We start from the raw sequence: 19,827 nt of genomic DNA on the forward strand, positions 1-19,827 counted from the left end.
AATACTACATCTCTGCAGTTTAGATCAGGAGATTTACACACTTCCGGGTTTACGTGCCACCAGGGCTCCACATAACAGAAAACAAATGCCAAATAAGAGCAGAAAGTAATGCTGGTCATACACGAGATAGAGTGGTACATGATCTAATTTCAGAATATGCCGTTACAATCCAGTGACCAAGTGATAGCAACAAGTTCGAAACCACAAAGAAAAGTATTCTCTCTGTTCATACAACCGCGCCAAAACAGCACATAGTTTCTATCAAAAAATGTTGCACCCATTTAAATAAATTTGCCACATTTTACAATTCCTCTTAGCCGTGCCTCTTTCTCGTTTTATTTTTCCATCGATGGAGAAGTGAGGGCTTCATTTTGGAAGGGCGAGCTGTAGTTTTCTATTGGTACCATTTTGGAGTACATAAGACTTTTTGATCATTGTATTTAATTTTTTGCAGACAAGGTGACCAAAAAACAGAAATTCTGTTTTTGTTTTTTTATAGCGTTCTCCGTGTGGGATACATAGTGATATATTTTAATTGTTCTAACTTTTACAGACGCAGAAATTCCACTTAAGTTTATTTTTTTATTGTGTACATTATTGTCTAAGAAACCGGAAGAGGTTTTTTTTTTTCGTATATTAAGATCATTCTTTATACGGTTACATTATTTTTAATGGGGTGACAGCGAATGCAGTAAACTTATGGAGCAGTCAACTGGGATATAGATGTTTATTTTTTTTTACTTTCTGCTCAGCTCTCTGATATTTCTGGTGCCAACGTTTTTTTGTTTTTGTTTTTATAGGTCACCATAGTTTAGGGGATAGGGGGAGGATAGTGTGGGGGGGGGGGGGGGGGGTCTGTTAAAAAAAATTTTGTATAGGTTTGTATTTTCGTTATTTCAATACTGTACTACATGGATAAAAAGTATATTTCCTATTGATAGTCTATACATGTGAACAATGCATAATTATTACAGAATTACACCTTTAATATGTTTTTCAGTTCAAATGGCTGTTGTATAGTGGAATTTAAGTGTCTTGGGAGAAACAAATAAGAGGCATGCGATCTTTACTTTCTTTAAACCCTTAAAGGCTATGTAAACCTTTGATGGGCTTTTTTTTTTAATTTTTTTATTTTTTTAATAAACAGGTCAGTGTGTTTGGTGTAACTTTTTAATTAGTCTATTAAAAATTTGTTTTACTTTTTTTGGACACAACTGTTCTGTGTTCTCTATACAGAGCAGCTGTATGTAGCGCTAAGTCCTGTTCCCGTCAGGTCCGCGGGACTCATTGCTTTAGTGTCAGCGGATCCTGCATGTCTCGGACACGCAGGATCCACCTGTAATCTCTCACATCTAGGTAACTTACGGCAGTAACAACGGTACTTATGCCACAGCGCCGCCTTTTCATTGTCCGCAACAGGTGGCCTGTTTGGCTAAAGTGGGTGTCGGGCTTTGTAAAGATAGACGGGCTCCGGCTCGAATGTTCAGGATCAGAGTTACCTCACCCAGTTCAATAGTAACCGTAGCCTCTAAGTGATTTCAGAGGGAGGGGGCTTCCTGTCACCCATACGACGCGATCACGGGGTGCCAATGTTTTCCATGGCAGCCGGGGGCCTAACAAAGGCCCCCAGGCCTGCCAACAATGTATGCCTATTAGGCTTTGTTAGAGACAAGGTCTTAATAGAATGCCTGTCAGTTCTACACTTGTTCCCTTTTTCATTTTTGTGGGAAAAAATATTTACAAAAGTTTAAACAGCTACAGAAAATTGGAATCGCTGCATCCATAAAAACCCGGACTATAAAACTATTGTTTAACCCACACAGTGAACGCCATAAAAAAAAGCAATGCTGGAAGTGTTGTGCCACAAAAAAATAAGTCCTCATAGAGCTAGATCAATGGAAAAAAAAAAAGTTACGACTCTTAGAATATAGTGTCGCAAAAGAAAATACTTTTTTTTTTAAAGTGTTATTGTGAAAAGTAGGGAAAAAGAAAAAAAAACCATGATACATTTGCTATCACCATAATCATAATGACCAGCAGAATAAAGTTATTATGTTATTTACACCACACAGTAAACGGCAGAAATTTAAGATGCAAAATAGAATGGCAGAATTGCTAATGTTTTTGTTTTTTTTCATTCCTCCCAAAAAAAGGTTAATAAAAGTTAATTTACATGTACCCCCAAAAGTTGTCATTAACAATACAACTCATCCAACCAAAAACCAGCTCTTACACGGGAAAGCCATTAGCACGGAAAAATGTAAACATTATGGCTCCTAGAATGCAGGACTTCCAACCTTTTAAAGCGATCTTTGCTCGATCTGCTTGGCGAAGACAACACTGCCGACTAATGAGCAAAAATCCATGATGGCCCCATCACTATCAAGAATTAAAAAGAGCTCTAAGTACTTTTCGAAATAATGACCCCCCTGGAGTAGATAACCGGCCAATTGAAATTTATAAAGAACAAAGATATCTGTCTACATAATTTTCTACAAGTTTTCCAGGATTCCCTTAGTGCCATAACTCTACCTTGTTCCATGAATGAGGACGTATTGGTGGATCTGTCAGGCAAAGACCATTTTTTTTTTTTTTTTTTACTGAATCAATTCTTTGTTGACAACTGGTGTTAAATTGTGCTAAAACCTTCTCCAGCAGAGACTTACAAGGTTAATTACCAAGCAAGTTCATGAAAAGCAAGTGGGCTACATGGCAGCTAAGATGACCGCTATTGATCTCAGATGCTTACTTCTCAATTTACTAATTCGACCTGAAACGGTTGGAGGACGTGCTGTACTTTCACAAAAGTTTTCAATGTTAGTAGCTATGGCTTGTCATGCTAAGAATAGGGTTCGGAGCGACCTTTGTCTTGGGCACAGCTTTTATATTCAGTCCCTAAGGCCCCATGCACACGACCGTAATTTTGATCCGCAATTACGGATCCGTAATTGGCGATCCATTCATTTTTATTGCCCACTGACACCTTTCCGTAGAAAACATCTGCAAAAAGTAGGACATGTCCTATTTTTTTTTATTTTAAGGACCATGCGCCTATAATTTATAATGGGAGCATAGCTCGCAAATGCAGGCGATTATCCATGGCCGTCGGTGCCCGTAATCACGGACTGTGATTACGGATGTGTGCAGGGGGCCTAAGGCAAGCATCAGAGCTAATGGTACCCTATCTGAGGTATTTAGTTTGGGACACAGAAAGGCTGCCCTCTGTCACCTCCCCTATTTGCTTTAGCCATTGAACCATTAGTGGTACTGGTACGGATGTCCCCAAATATTGCTGGTATATCCTATGGCTCATTAAATGGAAAAAATTACATTATATGCTATGCTGATCTTGGTGACACCGAAAACTTCCTACTTCATGCTGTAACTCCCATTAGTGACTTTGGAAACTACTCAGGCTTCTGAATTACCTATTATGAGTTGGTTTTTATGCCCGTAGACAGGTTGTCTCTCAGAAGTCTCTGGTTTAACACACCCTGCTGGTAGCAGCGAGCGAATTTAAAGTGGCTCCTTCACTAGTTTATTAATTGCCTATCTCCTCACTAATCTAACAGGCGCTTTGCTGCTAATCACTAGTGTGATTTGTTTTAATAAAAAAATAAACGTTTATTATTTTAAAAGTTATGAGCATTTTTTCTAAATATGCTAATTTGGCTCTAATAACCAAATAGGAGGTGACTCTTTTCACTCTGGGCGGTGTAATGTTTTCTGTATGGCGCTGTCCAATCAGCATACAGCTTCTCCCCCTTCCCTGCCCAGCAACACATCGTGATCATATAGTATACAGCTTCCATTCCTGTGTATTCAACTGGTGTCTATCCGGTTGTGTCACAGCTGAAATCCTGGTGTTATATGAAAGATTAGAATGTCATCTTTCATATGCCACCAGTACCGCTGCTCTAGGTGGTCCACAGCCCGAGATACGTCTGTTTGAAGTGATCCCCCTTCCCTCCAGCCTCAGTCTCTCACACTGTGTGAAGCAGCTTGATGCTGATAGGAGACAGCGTCAGAGGCTGTGAGGTAGCGCCACCTCAGGAGAATCGCTGCAGTTACCATCCAGTTGTCTAATAAAGGCTCATTTACATATTAGAAAAAAAGCTCTTAACTTTTAAAATAAACATTTTGGGACATGGTTATCACTGGAATTATCAGTGTGACAGCGCCTATTAGATTAGCTAGGAGATAGGGCATTACTAAACTAGACAGAGCCTCTAAGTATCTTGGTATTCAAGTCTCTACAAACGTAAAAAATCTCCAAAAATTTGCTACAATTTTTTTTTATAACAAAATTACAAGGTGTAAACAGACACTATTTTAAGGAGGCCGAACTTCGTAAAATTATTTTAATGTCCCAATTGTTATAGATTATTCATAACACCTCTGTTTGGCTACCCCTTATTTCTATGAATTCCAGTCTATTTAGGAAACTCATTTAGAGGAAAGAAAAACCATTTGGAAAGGAGGATGGAGGTTTGGCTGCCCAGAACCACTAGATTTCCTTATGGAGCAGCTTCAGTACTCCGGGTTCTTAGGATACTATAGGCAGGCTCTCCTATCCCAGTCATCAGGATAGAATTCACTTTCTATTTTGGACGGCTTTAGTCCATGGGAATCAGCAGGTATTGCTCAGTTACATACAGATAATGTTATGAAAAGCTTTCTGCAACATCAGGAGGGATTCTCCTTACCCGATTGTTTTATTAGTACTTGCAGGTATTCCATGCTTAGATGACAGACTCTCTCAATTAGGTTTTCTTGTGTTTGTAGGTTGAAAGGATCCTGTCACCTCCGTTATGCTGCCCTCACTGGGTGCAGAATAAAGTAGTGACAGACACGCTGATTTCAGCGTTCTGTCACTTATATGTCAATGTAAAGACATTTTGTAGAACTTACAGGTTAATCTTTACAGCCCGCTGATGGAGACAAGTCCTGGCGTATTCATGAGTTGATACTCCCCCAGCCGCCACCGAATGACAGATTTCTCCCTATTAGGCCATATGCACACAATACATATTACATACAGATTTTTTAAAAATGCAGCTTGTCAACTTATCTTGCATTTCCGTCTCAGAATTGTACCTGACCAGCTTAAATTTAAAAAAAAAAAAATGCCCCAAAAGGCACAGCATAAAATCCGCACTTGTTTCCGCATCAAAATGTAAAATCTGCGCCTACAAACGCTTTTAAAGATACTAAATATTTAGTGCGGATTTTTACCTGCATTTAATCGATGATTTTGACGCGGATTTTCCCACATCAAAATTAACAACGTGTGCATGTAGCCCTACTGGGCACAGCGAGAAATGGCAGCTCATGAATAACGCCAGACTCATCTCAAGCGGTGCACTGTAGAGAATATCATGTAAGTACTTCAAGGCAGCTTGAAATTAAAATATATGTGACAGAACGCTGAAATTAGCGTGTGTCACTATTTCATGCTGCCCCCAGTAAGGACAGCATAATGGAGGTAAAAGCTCCTTTAACAAAATAATTGCAATTAAAAACATATTTAATAAAATAAAAATGATACACGTGTGGCACCTTTTGAAGACCGCATTATGGGGTTTTATTGTGGAGTGCTACCTTTTTACAGTAACCTGGAATAGCAGCTGCTTGTGCTGCCGTAGGTCGGGTGTCCGGCTGTCAGATTATCAAACACCCAGGACAAAAGGAAACACTCAATGAACAATGTGTATACAATAGTATCGCTTTCTCGACTGGCCATCACATGATCTCGAGGAGAGCAGTCATGTGACAGATCTGTACACTTCCACGACCGTTTTCGCTGCCGTTTTTGATGGATCAGTGTGCCCGTTTTAGCGGCCGTGTGCACTTCGTGTTTCCGTTTCCGAGCGCCGAGTATAGTACTGTCCGGGGTGCTGAAAGAGCATGGTTGTTCAGCGCTAGTCACTGTACAGGGTGCTGAAAGAGTTAATGGGCTGCACTGAACGGCGGTAACTCTTTCAGCACCCTGGACAGTACCATGCTCGGAAAATACAATTTTAATGAAATAAAAAATAAAATAAAAAAGTTCATACTTTCTTTCCTCCTGTCCAGCCTCCTGGGACGACGTTTCATCCCATGTCACCGCTGCAGCCAATCACAGGCTGTAGTGGCGGTCACGCACGTCAGGGTGGCGTCAGAAGGCCGGCCTCCAGGGATGACGCTTCATCCCACGTCACCGCCTCTGCAGACAATCACAGGCTGTAGCGGCCTCTGCAGCCAATCACAGGCTGCTGCGTCGTACAGGAAGGTCGGACTGGAGGAAGAAGAGGGACTCGTCACCAAGACAACGACCGGGTACGTATGAATTGCTTTTTATTTTTAATCAGCAGCCTCTTTTCTCTATCAGTGATTGATGGAAACAAGTGGATGCCGATTAGTGAAATATATCTGTAATGTACTTCTGCCCGCCCGGCCGTTGCTAGGCAACAGCTCCGTCACACACGGACGGCACACGGATGCCTTCCGTGTGCCTTCAGTTTATTTGACGGCCTCATTGACTTGCATGGGCCTCACGGTCACGGAATCTCGGACCAAAGTAGGACATGCTCTACTTTGGATCGGAAAGGAGCAACGGACCGTCAAAAAAACTGAAGTGTGTATAGCCCCATTGAAATGAATGGGTCAGGGTGCTAGCCGTCAGAAAAGCGCCTAATGTTACAGGGGAAACCGTAAGAAGAAGAAAAACAGGGGGGGGGGGGTGGGGTGTGGTGGACTGATTGTTCCCCTAATGAGTTGTCTGGTTTTTTTGAAGGCACAATGCAATATTATTATATTATATATAAATAGGTTGATGAAGTCGAGAAATCTTCACTATTTATTACAACAGAGATGAACAGGATACTGTAGTCTTTAGCAGACACTCAGGCCAATCCAGCAGCCAACTACCGTATTTTTTGGACTATAAAACGCACCCAGGTTTTAGAGAACAGAAAATAGGAAAAAAAAATATATTTTACTTCTTTTACAATTAAAAAACTATTGGTTAAAAAAATTAATTTGTTGAGTTTCACCACACTCTGAGAGCCATAACTTATATTTTTCCATCGTTTGAGCGGTGTGAGGGCTTATTTTTTGCGGGACGAGCTGTAGTTTTTATTAGCACCATTTGGTACATACGATTTTTTTATCACTTTTTATTTCATTCTTTTTAGCGCTATGGTGACCAAAAGACAACGATTATGGGGTTTTAAATGAAAAAAAATTTACACAGTTCACTGTGGGAGTCAAATAATGCTATATTGTAATAGTTTCGGACTTTTACGGATGCAGCGATACAAAAAAAAATTTATTTTTACATTGTGATTGGGGAAAGTTGTTTTTTTTTTGTTTTTTTTAACACTTCTGAAAATGTATTTAACTTTTCCTTTTTTTTTTTTTTTTTTACACATTTTATTAGTTTCCCTAGGGGACATGAACCAGCGATCATTAAATTACTGGTACAATACACTGCAATAAATAGAGTTACTGAAACAGCGTAACTCACTGAGCTACACTCTTTCCGTAACTCCCATAGTAGTGAATGGCAGTTACAGAAGCAGCATAGAATGCTCCGCTGTTTCCGTAACTACTATTCAGTTCTATGGGAGTTACGGAAACTGCGTAGCTCAGCGAGTTACACTGTTGCTGTAACTCGACCATGTAAGTAGGAAGTGGCCGGAAGACAGCGGAGCCGGGTAAGATAGAACGGGGCTTAGGAGGCCCCGTTCTAGAGATAGATGCGGGTCCCAGAGGTGGGACCCGCATCTATCTGACATTTATGAAATATCCTGTGGATAGGTCATAAATGTCCTTCATGGGAAAACCACTATAAATGCAGCGGTCGCTATTGACCGCGGCATTTAACTAAACGGCCAGGAACAGCGCCATCACTGTTCCTAGCCCCGTTAGTGCAGCGTGTCAGAAGCGGACAACTTGCAGTGTGTAGAGCAGGCACAGTGCGTGAGCCCACTCCATAGATCATCCGCTCCCCACTCGATGATGTGATGCCACATCACGGGTCGGGAAGGGGTTAAGTAAGGAGCGGTGAGGGGGCCCGGCACTGCCGACTATAATTTATTCTGCCGATTTATTCTGGCTAAAAACTGCGTCTTATAGTCTGCAAAATACGGTAGCCGTTTTTGCAGAATTACAAAAATAAGCGTTCGTGCGGCCACAAAGCATTAGTGAGGCCTCATCTACAATATGCAGTTCAGTTCTGGGCTCCAGTTCACAGAAAGGATGCCCTGGAGTATAAAAAAAATACAAAGAAGAGCAACTGAACTTATAAGGGGACGAGAGAATCTAAGTTATGAGATTAAAGATTAAAAGAATTAAATCTATTTAGCCTTGAAAAGAGACGACTAAGGGGGGACATGATTAACTTATATAAATATATTAATGGCACATACAAGAAATATGGTGAAATCCTGTTCCATGTAAAACCCCCTCAAAAAACAAGGGGGCACTCCCTCCGACTGGAGAAAAAAAGGTTCAACCTGCAGAGGCGACAAGGCTTCTTTACTGTGAATCTATGGAATAGCCTACCGCAGGAGCTGGTCACAGCAGGGACAGTAGATGGCTTTAAAAAAGGCTTCGCTAATATCCCTAGAACGGAAAAATATCAGCTCCTGTGTCAATGTGTAGAATTTGTGCTTCATATGTCTTTTTCAACCGTACTATGTAAGGAAGTACAGCGGTTGTCTACCATAAAAGCAAACCCAATAGACATAGGCAACCTTGTTCTTGTGACTTGTCTAGCCCTGGACCTCATGGATATGAGCCAGTGTTTTATAAAAAAATAAAACTATCAAAAAGACCTTAAAGAGATTATCCCATGAATCATTTACATGTCAAAAGTGCAGAATTGTTGTGAATAGCTTTTTTAAGTCATTTGAAGAGTTTCTAGTATCTAATATATAGAAAGCCGATTGACGATAATTTACTTTCACTTTCATGTAGAAAAGATTGAGACGGGGTTCTAATACATAGGCAGTCGATCGGCGCTCATTTAGTTTCACTTTCACGTAGCAGCGATTGAGACGAGGTTCGTACGATTGAGACGAGGTTCGTACGATTGAGACGAGGTTCGTACGATTGAGACGAGGTTCGTACGAGTGATCGTTTGAACTCCGCACATTCATTATGGTCAGCAGAATTACAGAACAAGAAAACATGTCTATTAGACTGCACCTCCATTATGAATAGAATCACTTTATTGTGACATTACATAATACAAAAAAGACAGACAGAGTTAAGAACATTTAAGAACGCACTATGTGCTGGACCCAAGTCCTGGCCCTCGGTCAGGCTCAAAGACAAATCACTTACAGAAAAAACAGATAAGTCTAAATACATGTGCCCAGAACAATATGAATATCTGAGACTTATCCCCTTGAACAGATCAACCTATAAGCTCAAAACAATATAAATATCCCTACAATACAAGGAGAGCAAAGAGAGATACCATATTTTTCGGACTATACGACGCACCTAGGTTTTGGACAATAGAAAATAGGGAAAAATGTCCCACTCTGAGAACCTTAACGTTTATATTTTTTCATTGTTTGAACGATGTGAGGGCTTATTTTTTGCAGGACGAGCTGTAGTTTTTATTGGCACCATTTTTTGGTACACACATCTTTTTCTTATAACTTTTTATCGCGAAGGCGACAAAGAAACAACGTTTGTAATTTTTTACACTCCTGAAAAATTATGTCACTTTTTTTTTTTGTTTTTTTACAATTTTTTAACTCCCATTCACTTTTATGGGAGTTACGGAAACAGCGTAGCTCAGCGTGCACTTTGCTATTTCCGTAACTCCCGACCACCTAACCAGAAAGTGGCTGGGAGACAGCAGAGCCGCGTAAGATAGATCAGGGTTTAATGGGCCCCATTCTAGAGACACACAACTATCTAACATTTATGACATATCCTTTGGATGTCATAAATGTCCTTCATGGGAAGACCCCTATAAATGCCGCGGTCGCTAGTAACTGCAGCATTGAAATAGTTAAACGCTGTTCCTGGCCGTTAGAGCAGCGTGTAAGCTGTAAAACACAGCTGACACCTGCAGTTTATGGAGCGGGCTCAGCGCATGAGCCCGCTCCGCTCCAAACATAATCGCCTCCCCGCTCCATAATGTTCCGGCACATCATGGGTCGGAAGGGGGTTAAAGAGGCTCTGTCACCAGATTATAAGTGCCCTATCTCCTACATAATCTGATCGGCGCTGTAATGTAGAGAACAGCAGTGGTTTTTATTTTGAAAAACTATCATTTTTGAGCAAGTTATGAGCAATTTTAGATTTAGTTTCTTAATGCCCAACTGGGCGTGTTTTTACTTTTGACCAAGTGGGCGTTGTACAGAGGAGTGTATGAGGCTGACCAATCAGTGACCAATCAGCCTCATACACTTCTCATTGTTCCAGCCCAGCTTCTTTCACTGCACAATCACACTGTGCTGTGGATCATGCTGGGCTGGAACAATGAGAAGTGCATGTCACTGATTGGTCACTGATTGGTCAGCCTCATACACTCCTCTGTACAACGCCCACTTGGTCAAAAGTAAAAACACGCCCAGTTGGGCATTAAGAAACTAAATCTAAAATTGCTCATAACTTGCTCAAAAATGATCGTTTTTCAAAATAAAAACCACTGCTGTTATCTACATTCCAGCGCCGATCAGATTATTTAGGAAAGGGCATTTATAATCTGGTGACAGAGCCTCTTTAAGTAAGAAGCGGTCAGGGGGCACAGCGCTGCCGGGTCCCTTGGCTGCTGACTAGAAGACACAGGGACTTTTTAGGAAGATTTATTCTAACTATAAGACGCAGTGTCTTATAGTTAGAAAAATACAGTAATTATGTAATTGCATACAATCTCACAAAAGTTGATAAAAAAAAAAAAACACAGGGAAATGGGGTAACTATTATGGCTCTATGGTTTACACGAGGGGATGTGCTGCTGACAAACAATAACTTTTATACTCCCACAAAGTATGCAATCAATGACAAACGAGTTTGTCCTCATCGCTTTGTGTAAAACGGCCTTTACTTTCCCTGCAGACAGATAACATTGGATCCAGAGTAGTGAAGATATAGGCCCTGTTAACACTGAGTTTTTTGGCACGGATTTTGATGGGGAAACCGCGTCTGAATCCAAGCAAGGTCTGAAATTGCCCCCATTGATTTCAATAGGAGGCATGTCCTTTCTTGCCACAGTTTCCGCCTCTGACCTCCCAATTGAAATCAAATAATAGGCGCTTTGATGTAGAGAAGTACTGTTTGTTTTTTAAAAACTTGTATTTTTGACAAAGTTATGATTTTAAGATTTATGTAAATTTGTTCTTAACCCCTTAATGACCGCCGATACGTCTTTTTACGGCGGTCATTAGTGGGCTTTATTCTAGAGCGCCGCTATTCTACGTCGCTGCTGTAGAATAAAGTAAACAGAGCAGGGAGCCGTGAAATCTCCCTGCTCTCAGCTGCCAGAGGCAGCTGAGGGCTGGGGGCGTCCCTGCTCTGCCTGGTGAGATCGATATTAGTATCGATCTCACCCGTTTAACCCTTCAGATGCGGTGCACAATAGCGAGCACCGCATCTGAATGGATTTGGAGAGAGGGAGGGAGCTCCCTCTCATCTCACTGACACCCGGCGATAAAATCGCCGAGTGTCTGTCTTCTATGGCAGCCGGGGGTCTAATAAAGACCCCCAGGTCTGCCTGGAGCGAATGCCTGCTAGATCATGCCGCAGGCATGACCTAGCAGATGCCTGTCCGTTTTAAACGGACAGGCAGTAATACACTGCAATACAAAAGTATTGCAGTGTATTATAATAGCGATCGGAGGATAGGGAAGTCCCCTAGTGGGACTAGTAAAAAAGTAAAAAAGTTTAATAAAGTTAATAAAAAAAAAAATGAAAAACCCACTTTTTCCCCCTTACAAAATGCTTTACTATTAAAAAAAACTACAATAAAGCAAAAAAGTTACACATATTTGGTATCGCTGCGTCCGTAACGACCCCGACTATAAAGCTGTTACATTATTTAACCCGCACTGTGAACGCCGTAAAAACTAAAATAAAAAACAATGGAAAAATTGCTGTTTTCTGTTAATCCTGACTTTAAAAAAATGTGATAAAAAGTGATCAAAAAGTCGCATGTACTCTCAAATGGTACCAATAAAAACTGCAAGTCGTCCCGCAAAAAACAAGACCTTATACAGCTATGCCGACGGAAAAATAAAAAAGTTACAGCTCTTTGAATGTGACAATGTAAAAATGTAAAAAATGGCTTGGACATTAGGGCCCAGAATGCAAGCAGGGGGAAGGGGTTAAAGAGGCTCTGTCACCAGATTTTGCAACCCCTATCTGCTATTGCAGCAGATCGGCGCTGCAATGTAGATAAGAGTAACGTTTTTATTAAAAAAAAACGAGCATTTTTGGCCAAGTTATGACCATTTCTGTATTTATGCAAATGAGGCTTGCAAAAGTCCAACTGGGCGTGTTTAAAGTAAAAGTCCAACTGGGCGTGTATTGTGTGCGTACATTGGGGCGTGTTTACTTCTTTTACTAGCTGGGCGTTCTGACGGGAAGTATCATCCACTTCTCTTCAGAACGCCCAGCTTCTGGCAGTGCACACAGCGTGTTAGAGAGATCACGCTGTGTCGTCACTCACTTCCTGCCACAGGTCCTGCATCGTGTCGGACGAGCGAGGACACATCGGCACCAGAGGCTACAGTTGATTCTGCAGCAGCATCGGCGTTTGTAGGTAAGTAGCTACATTGACTTACCTGCTAACGCCGATGCTGCTGCAGAATCAACTGTAGCCTCTGGTGCCGATGTGTCCTCGCTCGTCCGACACGATGCAGGACCTGTGAGTGACGTCACAGCGTGATCTCTCGAGAACACGGCTGTGTCTGCACTGCCAGAAGCTGGGCGTTCTGAAGAGAAGTGGATGATACTTCTCGTCAGAACGCCCAGCTAGTAAAAGTAGTAAACACGCCCCGATGTACGCACATAATACACGCCCACTTGGACTTTTACTTTTAAACACACCCACTTGGACTTTTGCAAGCCTCATTTGCATAAATACAAAAATGGTCATAACTTGGCCAAAAATGCTCGTTTTTTAAAAATAAAAACGTTACTGTAATCTACATTGCAGCGTCTATCTGCTGCAATAGCAGATAGGGGTTGCCAAATCTGGTGACAGAGCCTCTTTAATGCTAGACATAAATACAATATTACCTGCAGAACAAATGCACTAGACAAAATATGATATTTTTTTTTATCACACCCATCCAGGGAAAGAAAGCAAACTCGGACCACTATATTTCTCGGTTTTACATCTGAATGACACACAAGCAGATAAAGTTTTCGCAGTTTTAAGAGGCTCTGTCACCAGATTATAAGTGCCCGATCTCCTACATAATCTGATCGGCGCTGTACTGTAGATACATGTTTTTTATTTTGAAAAACGATAATTTTTGACCATGTTATGAGCAATTTTATATTTATGCTAATTCGTTTCTTAATGCCCAACTTTTGACCAATTGGGCATTGTAAAGAGAAGCGTATGACGCGGATCTATCAGCGTCATACATTTCTCTCCATTCATGTCCATTTGTACTCAGCACAGCGTGATCTCGCTGTGCTGTCACATACACCCACATTAACTTTACTGAAGTGTCTTGAGAGTGAATAGACATTGCCTCCAGCCAGGACGCGATGTCTATTCACATGCCCAACACTTGGGTAAAGTTTGCCGTCAGCATGCCGTCATTCACAGCGTGATCTCACGAGATCACGCTGTGCAGCGATTAAGTCCCACACAAACAAAATATTAAACCTAGCAAACGGAATGCATTTGAAACGAAAGAATTACCATTGAAATCAATGGTAATTCTAATAGAAGCGATGCTTTCAGTTTTGACTCTCGTTCATCTCTTCCTCCGATGGAAGAGGGGTAAACATACTATAACAAGAATGTGAAAAGGGCCTAAGGGATTTCACCATGCAATTGTTACATTTGACCAACACGCATTTACATTGGTTAATTATTGCTCGGATTATTTGGAAATTCACAAATCTTAAACAAGGTAGAGGATCACAATGTATATTTGAAAAACATCTGGAACTGGTGATTTGTATGGAATCAAAGGCATCATATATGCTGATAAGTGCAAATAACTTTATTGTACCATACCAAAAACAAATGTATAGCAAAATAAGAAAGCCAAAAAACTGCTGTGAAAATGAAGATGTACTGCTGCTGAAGTTTTCTGAACAATTGAGTGGGCACCCCAGAGCTCAACATCTGTTTGGTATTACATAGATTAACAGGAAGCAAAAAAAATGGCCACAACGTCTGAAGGCCGGTTTACACTAGGCAATCATCGTTAAAGCGGTATTCCACTAACAATGATAATCTCAATAATTTCAATTAGAGAAGTTATAAAAATTATCAATTGCATGTTATCACTGTACTTACAGAATTTATGAGAAAAATAAAGACCTTGATCATGTACCTTATTGTTTGTAAGCAGGTTGTTGCCATTGACAACATCCTGTAGGCACCAGATGAACAGTGGTCAGGCATGCGCAGTACTTTACAAAGCAGCACCACTCAGTACCATGTATTCCACGTTGGCACATGCATGCACAGTCTGCTAATTCACCGGACCTCACTCAGCCCAGCAGGAGACTGTAGGGTGAAATTATATATAGGCCAGTACATTATAGTTTAAAAAAAATAATAAAAGTAATACATTTATAGCGTCATTTATGATGTTTACGCGGTTATAAAATAAAAACTGATTTCTTCCACTTATTAATGTAAGGCACGAGGTGTGATGAATTTTGAACCTCCATGTACCTCACGTGAATAGTAGTTAACCCCATCATGTACCACACACATTAACCAAATGTTGTCCTTTATGACTGATGAACATGATGGGGTTAATTGCTATTAATGTGAGGCACATTTTTTTATTATTATTGTTAACAAAAGTATCGTTTTGGTATCGAGTATCGCAATACTACACAAAGTATCGGTATCGATGACCAAATTATGGTATTGTGACAACCCTATTCCAAACAGTGGCAAAATGGGGAAAGCGTAAGTCTTTCTATGCCTCCACCATTCTTCACGGGGGGGGGGGGGGGGGGGGGAACAGTCATTTTTTAGGAGCAGCTGCTTGACAGCTACACGTGCTTTCAGCCCTAGTGTAGAATCGTCTTCTAGCAGTGACAGAACAAATATACCTGCGGGATTTTTTCAGATGTGGAACAAGATGGGGGCTTTATTTTCTCCTCTCTCAAAGATGGAGTACTGTTTATCTGGTGAAGACAGATGAACCCCTTCCCGCTGCCACCAGCTTTGACCGTCCTGACGGAGCCTAATTTTTTAAATCTGACATGTTATAACTTTGTAGTGCTTTTATACTTATCCAAGCGATTCTGAGACTGTTTTGCCGTGACACATTGTACACAAGAAACTAATTAGCATAAATATAAAATTGCTCATAACATGGTCAAAAATGATTGTTTTTCAAAATAAAAAACACTTATCTACATTACAGCGCCGGTCAGATTATGTAGGAGATCGGGCACTTATAATCTGGCGACAGAGCCTCTTTAAACTGAGAAAACTGTATCTGCTTGTGTGTCATTCAGATGTAAAACCGAGAAATATAGTGGTCCGAGTTTGCTTTCTTTCCCTGGAAGGGTGTGATAAAAAAAATACACTCCTCTGTACAACACCCACTTGGTCAATAGTAAAAACACGCCCAGTTGCCAATTAAGAAACTAATTAGCATAAAGCTAAAATCGCTAATAACGTGGTAAAAATAGATTGATTTTCTAAATAAAAAGCACTAGTCACCTACATTATAGCGCCCATCTCCATATGTAGGAGATAGGGCACTTATAATGTGGCGACAGAGCCTCTTTAAAGCTTAAAGAGGCTCTGTTGCCACATTATAAGTGCCCTATCTTGTACATGATGTGATCGGCGCTGTCTTGTAGATCATCACTGCAGTGTTTTTGATTTAGAAAAACAAATCATTTTTGACTGAGTTATGACCTATTTTAGGTTTATGCTAATGAGTTTCTTAATGGACAACTGGGAGTGTTTTACTTTTTGACCAAGTGGGCGTTGTGGAGAGAAGTGTATGACGCTGACCAATCAGCATCATACACTTCTCCCCATTCATTTACACAGCACATAGCGATATAGCTATATCGCTATGTGCAGCCACATAAACAGACATTAACGTTAGTCAAGTGTCCTGACAATGAATAGACATTACCTCCAGCCAGGACGGGATGTGTATTCAGAATCCTGACCACTTCTGTGTGAGACTACAGCACAGTGAGATCTCGCTGTAAATGACAGTTTACAGCGTAATCTCGCGAGACTACACATGCTATGCTGTAAATCACAGAGAAGTGGTCAGGATTCTGAATACACATCCCGTCCTGGCTGGAGATAATGTCTATTCAGGACACTTGATTAAGATTAATGTGTGTGTATGTAGCTGCACATCGTGTTCTAGTAAGAACACGATGCTGCTGTGTAAATGAATGGGGAGTGACGCTGATTGGTCCCTAATTGATCAGCATCATACACTTGGTCAAAAAGTAAAACACGCCCAGTTGGTCATTAGGAAACTCATTAGCATAAAGCTAAAATAGGGCATAACTAATAATTATCGTTTTTCTAAATAAAAACCACTACTGTTATCTATATTACAGCGCCGATCATATTATGTACAAGATAGGCCACTTATAATGTGAATACCTATACCAGACTGTGAAGACTACTAGTATATCCAGAAAATGAAACACACATAGCACAAGTCATGTACCATGACAATATAAAATAAACTTTATTGAAATATACATAACACATTGGCCATCAAAATATAAAAACAATATAGCACACAGTTAAAAAGGAGAGTATGGAGGAGCTGCGTGAATAATCCAATATATATGCTACCATACTATAAACATCCTGTGATGTGGTAACAAATGCAGATATCTATAGAAAAGATAATCATATAGATCAAGTATTTGGACAACAGAAGCACATAAATATATTTAGCACCTAACAGAAGAGCACACAATGGTGCATGCATATAAGAGTATACAGCTAGAGCTCCAAGTTGCACCCAAAACAAAGACCATGCTTTATAAATAAAGGATATTGCACAAACCCATGGACTGCATGATAGGAAGCACGCAGGAACACTCCACACTGACCGCCCCCGACGCACGTTTCGCCGTCAGCTTTCTCAAGGGGTACTGACTGATGGGATAGTGGTTGTTTTAAATATAAAATGCAGAGGGAGGGGACTACACGAATAGCCAAACACTAAGCAGTGTTCACAGCATATGGAGATCTGCAATCACAGATCAAATTACACCTACCATGCTGCAGGCACCATTAGGCGGGATTCACACGAACGGGTCGTTCCCGAGCCCGAGTGCCGGCCGGTAAAATCGGCCATCCTGCCCGGCCGGTTTGCATAAAGTTTTGCATCCGTGCCGGGCCGGGCAGATCCGGACAGTGACATCAGCAGCAACTCCTGAAGGGGAATCCCCATGTGTTCGGGGATTCTGCTTCAGGAGTTTCCCCTGATGTCACTGCCCAGATATGGACAGAGACATCAAGCGCTCTGTCCAGGAGCGGAATCCCCGAAAACACGGGGATTCCGCTCCTTCAAGGAGCTAAAGTGCGGCTAGCACATAGCAGAGCGGGGAGATACCTCCCCGCTCTGCTATAGTGGCGTCGCTACAGTAGTAGCAGCCGCAGCAGCAGCAGCTGCTAGCGGCGCCATCGAAGGTGTCGCCGGGCCAGGGTGCTTTTCAAGCAGGGGAAGGGAGCCAGCGCAGCGCTCCCTTCCACCTGCTGTACACCCCGGCCCTGCCACAACGTGTACAGCGATGCCATTCGTCAGAATGGCATCAACTCCTCCTCCTCACATGCACTCTGCGCTGTGAGGAGGAGGAGATAGAGCGCAAGCGCCGGGAAACCCGGCCATCACTCGGAACACATTCCGGTGATGGCCGTGTAATACCCGGCCCCATAGACTTCTATGGGAGCCGGGCGGCCGGGTACCCGGGCAAAGATAGAGCATGTCCTATTTTTTGACGGCCGGATTTCCCGGCCGTCAAAAAATCGGTCGTGTGAATAGCCCCATTAGGGGTCTATTATTCCTAATGCAGCCGGGTGCCGGCCGATTTATGAACGGTCGGCACCCGGCCGGGAAACCCTGCCGTGTGAATGAGGCCTTAGGCTATGTTCACACAGGGTATCTTGCAGGAGGAACATCTGCCTCAAAATTCCGTTTGGAAGTCCGAGGCAGACACTCCTCTCCCTGCACGCCGATTTAAGCGGCGATTCTCGCGCCGCCTTGAAATCAATGGGAGGCGTTTTCGGGCCGCTTTTGCCGAGTCCTGCGACGCGGCTTCCGCGTCAAAAAACTCGGCAAAATACTCAGTGTGAACACAGCCCAAACGTGCACGGACGACGGAAGCCACATTCGTCTCTGCGGACGCCATCATACCTGCTTTGCGCATGCGCACCGGCACTGATCCGGATGTCGGAAACTGTGCCATGGACTAAAACTACAAACTGCGCATGCACGCTGCAAAAAGACTAAAAGGGAGGGGCAGGCATTATACAGGGAAGGGTTAATGGCCATTTTAGAGCCTGGCAGTTAAGCCAGAAGCCCAAACACGGGATAAAGGTCATGTACTGACCAGGAGTGCCGTATATAGCACTAAAACAATCTGCCCCGGGAAAACATATAAATAGTGAAAGCATAGTTAATACATTAGTCGGTCCTCCCGAGTACCTGGGTATCTCTCAAGGTAGTTGAGACATTATCACTGGACAGCTGGAGCACGCACATAAAAATCCCATATACATAGACATGAATGAATATACATACATACATAAATACACAATATCAATATTCTACACATATTAGTACATCACTGTAAATAGCACTTTAGAAAGCTGACAGCGAAACGTGCGTCGGGGGCGGTCAGTGTGGAGTGTTCCTGCGTGCTTCCTATCATGCAGTCCATGGGTTTGTGCAATATCCTTTATCTATAAAGCATGGTCTTTGTTTTGGGTGCAACTTGGAGCTCTAGCTGTATACTCTTATATGCATGCACCATTGTGTGCTCTTCTGTTAGGTGCTAAATATATTTATGTGCTTCTGTTGTCCAAATACTTGATCTATATGATTATCTTTTCTATAGATATCTGCATTTGTTACCACATCACAGGATGTTTATAGTATGGTAGCATATATATTGGATTATTCACGCAGCTCCTCCATACTCTCCTTTTTAACTGTGTGCTATATTGTTTTTATATTTTGATGGCCAATGTGTTATGTATATTTCAATAAAGTTTATTTTATATTGTCATGGTACATGACTTGTGCTATGTGTGTTTCATTTTCTGGATATACTAGTAGTCTTCACCGTCTGGTATAGGTATTGATATTTGCTTTATGATTTGTGTGGACGCATTATTGTTTGGCGCATGCCAATGGTCTATACTCGTATAGGTATTCATCACTTATAATGTGGTTACAGAGCCTCTTTAAGGCTTCGTTCACATCTGCTTTGTAGCATCCTCGTCAGCGGATCAGTTAAATTTAAGAAAATAAATAAATGAATTTAAAAAAAAAAAAAAAAGACAGACTGACAGATGCCAGACCGAATGCATCGGAAGGTAAAATGTTGGTTTTGCTTTTTTTTTTTTTTTTTTGACGGATCATTTACCAGATCCGTCAATAAAAATAACTCTTT

At 41.6% G+C, this 19,827-nt stretch overlaps 1 protein-coding gene across 4 annotated transcripts in view; it reads right to left on the reverse strand.

Annotated features, from left to right (window-relative positions):
• KDM6A (lysine demethylase 6A) overlaps positions 1-19,827 on the reverse strand; it is a 127,041-nt gene that overhangs the window by 80,069 nt on the left and 27,145 nt on the right. The window lies entirely within an intron of this gene.

The sequence above is a fragment of the Rhinoderma darwinii genome, chromosome 2, assembly GCF_050947455.1.
Source record: "Rhinoderma darwinii isolate aRhiDar2 chromosome 2, aRhiDar2.hap1, whole genome shotgun sequence".
Classification (NCBI taxonomy): Eukaryota; Metazoa; Chordata; class Amphibia; order Anura; family Rhinodermatidae; genus Rhinoderma; species Rhinoderma darwinii.